The sequence below is a fragment of the Miscanthus floridulus genome, chromosome 10 (assembly GCF_019320115.1).
Source record: "Miscanthus floridulus cultivar M001 chromosome 10, ASM1932011v1, whole genome shotgun sequence".
Taxonomy (NCBI): Eukaryota; Viridiplantae; Streptophyta; class Magnoliopsida; order Poales; family Poaceae; genus Miscanthus; species Miscanthus floridulus.
In genome coordinates, this window is record NC_089589.1 from 91,902,466 (window position 1) to 91,912,407 (window position 9,942).

General features: G+C 41.2%; 1 pseudogene; it reads left to right on the forward strand.

The window, feature by feature from the left end:
* The first annotated feature begins 2,338 nt into the window (after window positions 1-2,338).
* LOC136489027 (putative B3 domain-containing protein Os04g0676650) lies at window positions 2,339-8,309 on the forward strand (annotated as a pseudogene).
* Window positions 8,310-9,942: the final 1,633 nt, after the last annotated feature.

The following is a 9,942-nucleotide window of genomic DNA, read 5'->3' on the forward strand; positions in this document are numbered from 1 at the left end:
AAAGTTGTAGATCTCGAAAAGTTTTGAAACTTTGTTGTTTACAACTTTTTCATTTGAAATCATTTACTGCTTCAAAATGTTGTTTGAAATTCAATTTTAAAATTATCGAAGAACTCTGATTTCTCTTTTTAATCTATGGCTAAAACTTATAACTAGTCTTTCTCCCTCATACTAACTTCAAATTTTATGTTTTTTTTCTAAAATTTTCTAAAATCATGCTCTATCAATTTATTGTGTTCTTACGGCTATTATTTTGTCCATCTTTTCATGTGACTGTGTTTTATTTATTTGAATTTTGAATTTCAAAAAAGGCAACTTCAAACGTTGTTTTGAAATATTAAATGATTTCAGCTGAAAAATTCATGAATATAAAAATTGTAGAACTCATCAAGGTCTACAACTTTTATTTTGGTTATTTCTTCATCTGACAAAGTGGTAGTAACATAAGAGGGATACATAAATTTTGTGAACAATGGGATATGTAAAATTTATGAACAATGTTACTACCACTATGGCGGATGACTAAATGACCAAAATAAAAATTGTAGATCTCGGAAAGTTAGAGAACTTTGTAGTTGACAACTTTTTTATTTGAATTTATTTTGTCAAGAAAAACCACGTTTGAATTTCTAAAATTTAAATTTCAAATTTTCAAATGACCTCGGATGGAGAAATAACCAAAATAAAAGTTATAGATCCCAAAAAGTTATACAACTTTATAGTTGACAACTTTTTTATTTGAAATCATCTTATCAAGGAAAACTATGTTTGGATTTTCAAAATTTTGAAATTTGAATATTTTAAACGACCTTGGATGGACAAATAGCAAAAACGAAAGTTGTAGATCCCGAAAAATTATGAAACTTTATAGTTGACAACTTTTTGACTTGAAATCATCTTGTCAAGGAAACCTACGTTTGAATTTCTCAAATTTGAAATTCAAATTTTGTAACCTACCTCAGATGGAGAAACTACCAAAATGAAAGTTGTAAATCTCGAAAAGTTACGAAACTTTGTAGTTGACAACATTTTCATTTGAATTCATTTAGGGCCTCAAACAATCAATTTAAACTTGATTTAGGATAATACGTGGGGAACCAAAATCTAATATAGACATAAGTAGGTGTGAGGTGCAGTGGTAGAGGAGGTTACGCGCGAGGCGGAGGTCGTGGGTTCGAATCCCCGCTGCATGACACGACTTATGACTTTGACTGAGTGGGCGGGTGGCTAATTGGTGGGGAAAAATTCCTATTTTTTTATCCGGATTTGTGATTTTTTGGAAATGAAATCCAATTTACAGGGGCAGTTCGCCAGCCGCCCCTACAAACCGGCCATTTGTAGCAACAGTTCGGTAGGGGCGGCTGGCGAAACTGCCCCTACAAACCATCCTGGACCGCCTGTACAAATCGTTATTGGCGTAGTGTCTAATCTGAGTTCCACTATTATTTGGTGAGGTCTTTCCACTCTCAAAGTAGCAGCCCCTAAATCTTATTGTTGCTATCCAAGATATGTTGTATCTTGATATATGGTTGCCTCTAGTGCTATCTAGAGATAAACTTATTGTAATCCCATAAGCATATAGTGAAAGAAGATTTGGCTGGTTTGGTCCCGTAGTTTTTACCCCGATTTGAAGGTTTTCCACGTTAAATCTGGTGTTTTATTATTGATGCGGTTGATGTGAACACAGCTGATTGTGATCAGTTGTGACTGTTGCTATTTTCTTTATATATATATATATGTGATGCATATGTTTTCTTCCGTGAATAGGTGACGACTTATGCCGATTTCGCATTGTGATGAAATTAGGCGCTTCCGCTGACCCTAACAAGTGTGTTAGTGTAGTTATCCCAACAAAACTATCATTAATCACGTTGGGACTGCTCTAACAGAAGCTGCCGTTCCACATTTATAGTTTTTGTTTGGCAGTGCAGGCCAGCTTTGTTTTTTGTCACAAGATATTTTACACCCGTCCTCGATCTCCCAAAGGAAAATTCCCCGCCATAAGTCATCGGTAGCACCCACAGAGAGAGACCTCTTCAAGGCCACAGCCGCGGCCACCACCACGTACACGTACCTGTCCCCGTCCCACCCTTCTTCTCTTGCAGGCCATAGTCAACGTACAAGTATACGATAACTAGGATATATGATCGGTTTCTTCGGTTTTCAGTGAATCGGTTGTAACAGTCCAGTCAACGTTCCCCACCTCTCCTAGATTGTAGGATCTACCGTAAGCAATGATTGGCTGGCCACTGTGGTCAGAGCTCTGTTCCTGTATTTGTATCTCTACCGAGTGTAATAGAAGCTGCGCTATCATTCTCCAGTTCCATCTCTTACACGCATGGCCAACGCCAAGGGCTCGTCCGCCGGCGCAGCAGGCCATGGCGACCTCGGCAGGGCCATTTCGCACGAGCAGCACTACCAGGCGTTCATGGCTTCCGTGCGCCGGGCCGCCCCGGGCGCCGCGGACGTGCACCACCACCAGCACTTCCACCAGTACCCCGCCGGCCTGATCCCAGCGCCGGTGGCAATGCCGCCGGTTCACGTACCGGTGTCGTCACAGACCCCGTACTCCGCCGAGATGATCGTGGTGCCGCCGCCACAGCCGCGCTCATCCCATCTCCAGACCACCGCATGCACTCCCTGCCGCCTACCGGTCAGTACCCCGGACCACGCACATGCTGAATTACGCTTTGGAGCATCCGTGATCTTGTAGTTATATTAGCGGATTTTATGCTCTCGTCATGATTAGCTCCCGGTTTTGACAAAACTTATGATTGGCAAGCTGTGTTTCATCGTTGCACAAAGTTATCTGTGTTCTACGGGTTCAGAGCCATTTTGACACACTTCTAAGATCTCCTTTTGCCATTTTAATCTCACTTCAGGTGGCACTGATCGATCACTGAGAAAATCTTTCAACAAGTTACCATTTGTAGCTAGCCATGCATATAGTGATTCTTTATCTCTGGTGATAGATAGCCATGTATATGTACTCCTAGATACTATATGATTAGCATCTTCCTGCTGGAATCATGTCGTTCACTATCTTTGCCAGCTTTGCTTCCATATTCTCCAGGTTGCTACCAGGATTATTCTCCATATGGCAACACTGCAACCATGAATATGCTCCAAACTCCTTCCTTTCACAGCAACCATCATGTCAAAGAGTCAGGTATATATATGCATGTACATTTGTCACTTAAAAATGGAATATCCTCATGAATTTGTTTTGTGTAGTGGACTGGTCACCGGTGGATTGTTTCTAAATAGTGGGACTAGTCAATTAGAGGACCTCGGAGCCCGTGCAAAGGTAGAGAAAAATACACTACTGGAGACGGCCTCTTTGTCGAGGGCCTCAGGCCCTCGGCAAAGACCCATTAACCCTCGGCAAAGGCTCTGCCGAGGGCGGCCCTCGACAAAGAGCTCTTGGGGAATTTTGAGTCGGCGAAGAAGGTCTTTGCCGAGGGCCCTTTATCGGACACTCGGCAAAGCCTTTGCCGAGAGCTGGACCGGCACTCGGCAAAGAAAACCAACCGTCACGGCGCCGGCGCCTGGGACGGAGTCTTTGCCGAGGGCCGTCTCCGGGGGCCCTCGGCAAATAATTATTCTTTTTTTTAAAAAATCTTTGCCGAGGGCCTCCAACCATAGCCCTCGGCAAAGAAATGTTGCAGAATTTTTCCAAAAAATCTTTGCCGAGGGCAATGGGACGGCCCTTGGCAAAGAATTATTCTTTTTTTTTTAAAAATCTTTGCCGAGGGCTTCCCCGCAGGCCCTCGGCAAAGAAATTTTAAATTTTTTTAAAAAGTCTTTACCGAGGGCCTCCAACCATGGCCCTCGGCAAAGAAATGTTCTAGAATTTTTCCAATGAATCTTTGCCGAGGGCAATGGGACGGCCCTCGGCAAAGGACCCTTCTTTGCCGAGGGCCTTGATCATAGCCCTCGGCAAAGAGGCAGAAATTTAAATTTTTTTTTGTTTTTTGCATTCCATCGACACAAGTATTTCATATATATACATATATATATCAACCATCACATATATATATCACACAGAACCCATTTTCTCCCAAAATATCACAACCATAATTGTGAACCACAAATCACAATATATTACAACGACAAGTCACATGTTCATCATCATTCACATGTTTATTACGACAAGTTCATGAAATCCAAGCACAAGTTAGAACCGACGTCACAACTTGCTCGAAACCTTCTCATTTTTTTACCACAGCCTACACATGCGATAACATGACACCTCGACAAGTTTCGTGATTTTCGGACTTTCGTATGGATTTTATATAATTTAAAAACACTTTTCCGATAAGTTCCTCATCATGTTACGTGAAGAAGATGCCCGAAATTTGATGCGAGTTCGTGGATAGGGACTCAACATACACCAAATACCATGAATAATATTTTTTGAATCACTAAATTGCATTATTCCATCGACCTGCAGTTCAAATTTGAAATATTCAAAAAAAATCAATGAAAAGAAATAAATTAGGGAAATATATCAAAAAAGTCAAAATTGGCCCAAATTTTAAAATTGAGTTTTAAATAATGTATTATAGCACCACAAAAAAATTGGGTTCAAAAAACAAAAAAAATAAAAAATCTTTGCCGAGGGCCTAGCCTGGCCCTCGGCAAAGGGGATCTTTGCCGAGGGCCTGGCCAATGGCCCTCAGCAAAGAAAATAAAAAATCTTTACCGAGTGCCTGACGGCGGGCACTCGGCAAAGACTAACGCCAGTGGCCGCCGTGACCCATCCGGCCATATTTGCCGAGGGCTAGGCCCTCGGCAAAGATTTATTTTGCCGAGGGCCGTTTCTTTGCCGAGGGCCTATCTTTGCCGAGGGCTCCTGGGGCTGGCCCTTGCCAAATAGAGCTTTTGCCGAGTGCCCGAGATACCAGAAGCCGTCGGCAAAGGATGGGTTTCCAGTAGTGATAGGGCGGGGGAGGGGGGGGGGGGTTGCGGCCTGTCTTTGGGTGCATAGAGTTGAACCTGGGGTACAAATATGGTGAATAATTGATAGCAATGATTGATTTCTTGTTTTGGCGTGGGTATGGCCATATGCCCGCACCCACGCTGTCCTATATGGATCCGTTGCCCCGGCTCGGAGCCATGATATGATGTAGATAAAGAAAGGAGACAGTAGTATTTTGCTTGCTTGTATTCATTAATGCTATAATTTCCTCCTTTATAGAGATTATTGCCTCTAGCAAGACCTCTAACAAATTAACAAACCAAATCCCTGATCACAACAAGCTAATTTTGTCTAATGATATGATTTACCTTGATTTATAAATAACTATCTCAATATTCTTATTTGAGTGGTCGTAGCTTGACTTGTGGTGCCACCATGCATAGATGCAAACCCACATAAGATTTTGACACTGTTATTTTGGAGTGGAGGGACCCTATCTTGAGGGTTTTGCTTTTAACTCATGAGAACTTGAGGGAAAAAGGTGTGTATACAAGTGAAGCTGTTTCAAGTAGAAATGGTTTGTCGCATTCATCATTATAGCGCAAGGGTTGACCACGTAAAGTTGGGTAGCGATATATGTCAAATCGGGGCATGGTGGTCTTTTTCTCTTAGGAGATTCCTTCCAAGACCAGAGTCTCATTTAGACATGTCAACCCCCTTAGTCCGCCAAATGTCAAGGTAGATTCATCAGCTATTTTTGGTAAATACGACCCCACCTAGGACCTGCAGATATTTTAGATAAGCTGCCCACCTCTTTTCTAACTCTTATGCAAGTTTTTGCATCCACGACCTCCGACAAGGATTCTACTTCAGCCGTTCATAGGGAATTTAGAGGTATAGCATGAGTATTTACATGAGGGAGGTCCATGAGAGGTTTCAGTTGCTATTTTGGGCGGCCTGCCGGTTAGTGGTTGCATGGGAGGGGTATTATATATACTCTGATTAATTTCTAAACAGCATTAATTTCGGAATTAGTTCCACTCAAAAGTCGAAAGCGCTCCGCGCCCTGTTCTTTACTGAAACACAAAAGCGGCTAGATAGATTTATTTTATTTTCCTTGGAGAGCAAGGAACATTTAATTTACTTGCGATAGAAAGTGCGGGGTTACATTATGATTAATATATAAACATCCCGAGCACAAAGATCTTTTTTTTCCAATGCATCCAAGTGCATGTATCATAAATATGTGATACTGATACAGCAGCCCAGTCTCTAAACCTCTGCATTTTGTTGACAAAAATATATGCATGTCATGCAGCTATATATATGGTTTGAAATAAAAGGAGAAATGTACTGTGCGTTGCTTCATTACATATCATTTGATGGTGCACAGGTGCAGGGTTTTCAAATAGCTTTAACATGGCCCCATCAGTGCCACCTACATCCCCTTTTCAACTTATGTCCCCAAGCTCAACCAACTACACTTCCACCCAAATCTTCAAGGAAACCAACAATTTAAAGGTAACAGTACTAGGACTCTTTTAGAGTATGGTGAAAATGTTTTTTGATCATATGAGCAGTTTATAGTGTCATGATTCTCCAGGACACTTCAAGAGTCTTTGGAGGTTGGGATAACGTATGCAACAACAGTGAGGAACCGGATCCCACTCCAGCTGTGGAGATGGAAGACCTAAACCAGGGCAATGGGCATATTAATGTTACGAATAAAATAGTATGTTGTCTTTTTAATGCATCATGTGCTTTGTTGATACTATTAGTATTTTCTATACAGGATTAACACATTATTTAACTCAAGAAAATAATTTTACTCATTCATTGTTCAGGAATAAAGACAACTATTTGTTATTCTTTAGGACTAAGGGAAATGAATTCACAATTTTCAACCAGTTCATTCCGCCTTTAAAATTTTATTGTAAAAGAATACTCAAACCTGGTGACCTTATGGCAATGAGCAGGAGAATAATGTTTTTAGATGGATAAACATGATTTTAGGTAGCTAAAATGTACTGTAGAAGGTATCAATCTTCAGTAGGTATTACTGGTATGCCAAAATCCATTGCTGACCACTTAAACAATCATCATATTTGGTGGCTTCCTCCTGAACCAAGTCCCATTTTTTCTCATATGCCAATATGTTACATACAAAAGGCCAACTGTCAAGATTACCAAATGGTCTTGCGCAAGGACTTGACAAACAGTGATGTTGGAAACATTGGAAGAATTGTGCTGCCAAAGGTAGATACTTGCACTTGCATATCCTGTTAATTGGGCTTTACTCTCTAGTATGTTCACTGTGTTCTACATATATTTCCAGCACGCACCAAAGCTATAATGCAAGTAAATTTTTAACTGTGTGAGCTGCAAATCATCTTGCAATTTCACTTTTTTCTGAATTATGTAGAAGGATGCTGAGCGTAACCTTCCAATCTTGGAAGATAACGATGGCCTGATACTGGAAATGGACGATTTTGAGCTCCCAGCTGTATGGAAATTTAAGTACAGGTATCTTCACCAAATTGTACTACTATTGGTTGCTCAAACGTCAGAGTTTCTGATGATCATCAGTTTAGAGTGAACATTTGCCTGTAATTTCTCCAGATGCCAAAAAGTAAAACGCTTACATAGTGCAAGCCTCAGCTTTGAGGATTGATATATATCTGCCTGTTGCTTGGCAATTGAATTTTATCATGCTGATGCAATACATTTTCTTTCAGGTACTGGACTAATAATAATAGTAGGATGTATATCTTGGAAACTAGAGGTAAGTTGATCATAGAGTAAAAGTAATTCCGAACTTGGAACTCTATATATATGTCAACGAATTGCATGCCCTATATTATCAGGTGAATTATTTGTTAAGAGGCATGGGCTTCAAGCTAGGGACATCCTCATCATTTACAGGAAATCTGGCAGATATGTATGTAAAAGTTACATTATCCACTTCCTTCTGTCAGCTACATTCTGCTGTATTATTGTTACTCTGATCATATCCATCTTCCACCCTTTTCCATCTAAGAGTTACTCCCTCTATTCCAAATTGTAATTTGTACTGGCTTTTCTAGGTGAGACATAACTTTTGTTACGCATCTAGATGTATTTATGTCTCCTAGAAAAAGCCAGAATAGCTTACATTTGGAATGGAGGGAGTACTACTTTCCTTTGTATGGAGTACTATGTATGTATTCTCTCATTTCTTTTCCTGAGAGCTCTACTCAATCCTCCCATGCCTCTCCTCTCTGTGCTAAGGTTGCCCGTGCAGTGAAGGCTGAGGACATACCGGCGCCAGAATGCGAGTGCATCAAAGGCAGGCATCCCCAGAGAAGAGTGCGGATTCTCCGTCAGTCCTTTGATCAGGAAGAGATCATAGAGGGGGTGTGGCCTATAAAAAGTTTTCCACTTTGGGCTGGCACGTCAGCTAATGGATTGTGATCGGGATGTCATACTTAAATAGTTTAGGGACCTAGATATGCAATTTCCTAGTTTGAGGACCTAGATGAGAATCGTGTGATAGTTTAAGGACCGTTGGTGTAATTTACTCACTAGTAAAACTGAAGTAGCCATGGTCTGCTCCTTCCCTCTGTGAAAGGTGATGTATGGAGGGCTGAAAGGGACACCTCTCCCATCCTTTGTTATCTGTGTTTTATGCTTGTGGAACCGGATTTACACAGATACTAGCATGTAAATATCTAACATAGTAGACGAACCAAATAGTATAGGCAACCATGGACCAGACGTGTCTACACCCCTCGCCCCGGTGAAGCGAGCCCACATGTGGAGGTTCTCTTCCCCCCCCCCCCCCCCCCCCCCCCCCCCCCCCCCCCCCCCCCCACACACACACACACTAGTATTGAAGAAGTGGACAATGTTTCCATATTTAAGTATAGCAGCCTCCCCTTCAACTAGCAATATGAGACTAAAGTTCCCGCTCCCCCATATCCACACATGAATGGATCTTTGAGATTTATTTGGAATTATTGAGAATTTATATTGGGCCAAGCCCACATATTGCAACATAAAATTGATACACCAATATGCTTATTCATTCACCCTACTACTTTGTCACGCACGCACTAACACGGGCACAGACTACCTGCTATGTCATTGGCGCATCAGCAGTGGCTACTGACATGAAGGCGGCTCAGCCATCATCGCCATCCCTTCGCCAGGAACGATCTCATAAGGCCTTGAAGTGTCAAACTTAGCTATGCTTGAAGGGGCACTATCCCCCTGCTAAACATAACCTAGTCATTGTTGGCTCTCACTGTTCCATCTGCATATTCATGGCTATTCCTCTATGCACTTTGGTCTTCCAACGAATATGCGCCCAATGTCTATGGTGAAACGGGCCATTTAGGAGACAACTGCCCTAAGACCCAAGAAGATGCCAGTTACATCAATAACAACAACAGGTTTCATCCTCAACAAACTAAAACAAAGGCTAGAATTCATGACCAAACTATCAAGGAGGTGATAATTTCAATGGTTACAACAACAGTCAACCTTCTCTTAATGATCCTGCCCTTTGTCAAGCTAAAATCAATGATAACATAAGTAAAAAAAGCTTCTTGGTAATTATAAGATGCTAGAGAACATTAATTCTAAGACGGAAAAATTATCATTTGAGATGAAAAATCAGCTAAGTTTTAATAAAATGTTAGAAACCCAACTCGCGCAATTAGTTGCTACAATCCCATCTTTTGAAAGATAAAAGATTCCAGGGCAACAAGAGACTATTCCTAATAGAAATGTGAGTGGTAACCACAAGAGGTGAAAAGACCATTCAAAATCCATCATATCCTTCTCAAACTAGGAAGAAGGATGTTACACTCCAGACGCCCCAAAAACCCAAGATGTCATTAGTGTTCCTTCCCTCATGCCAAAGCGCAAAAACTCGGCATCACACACCCATCAACGTACAAAGTAAATGCAGAAGCATCAACAAGAACAAATCTATGATTAAGATAGATTCCAACACAATGTTTTTGATTAAACCACAAAGG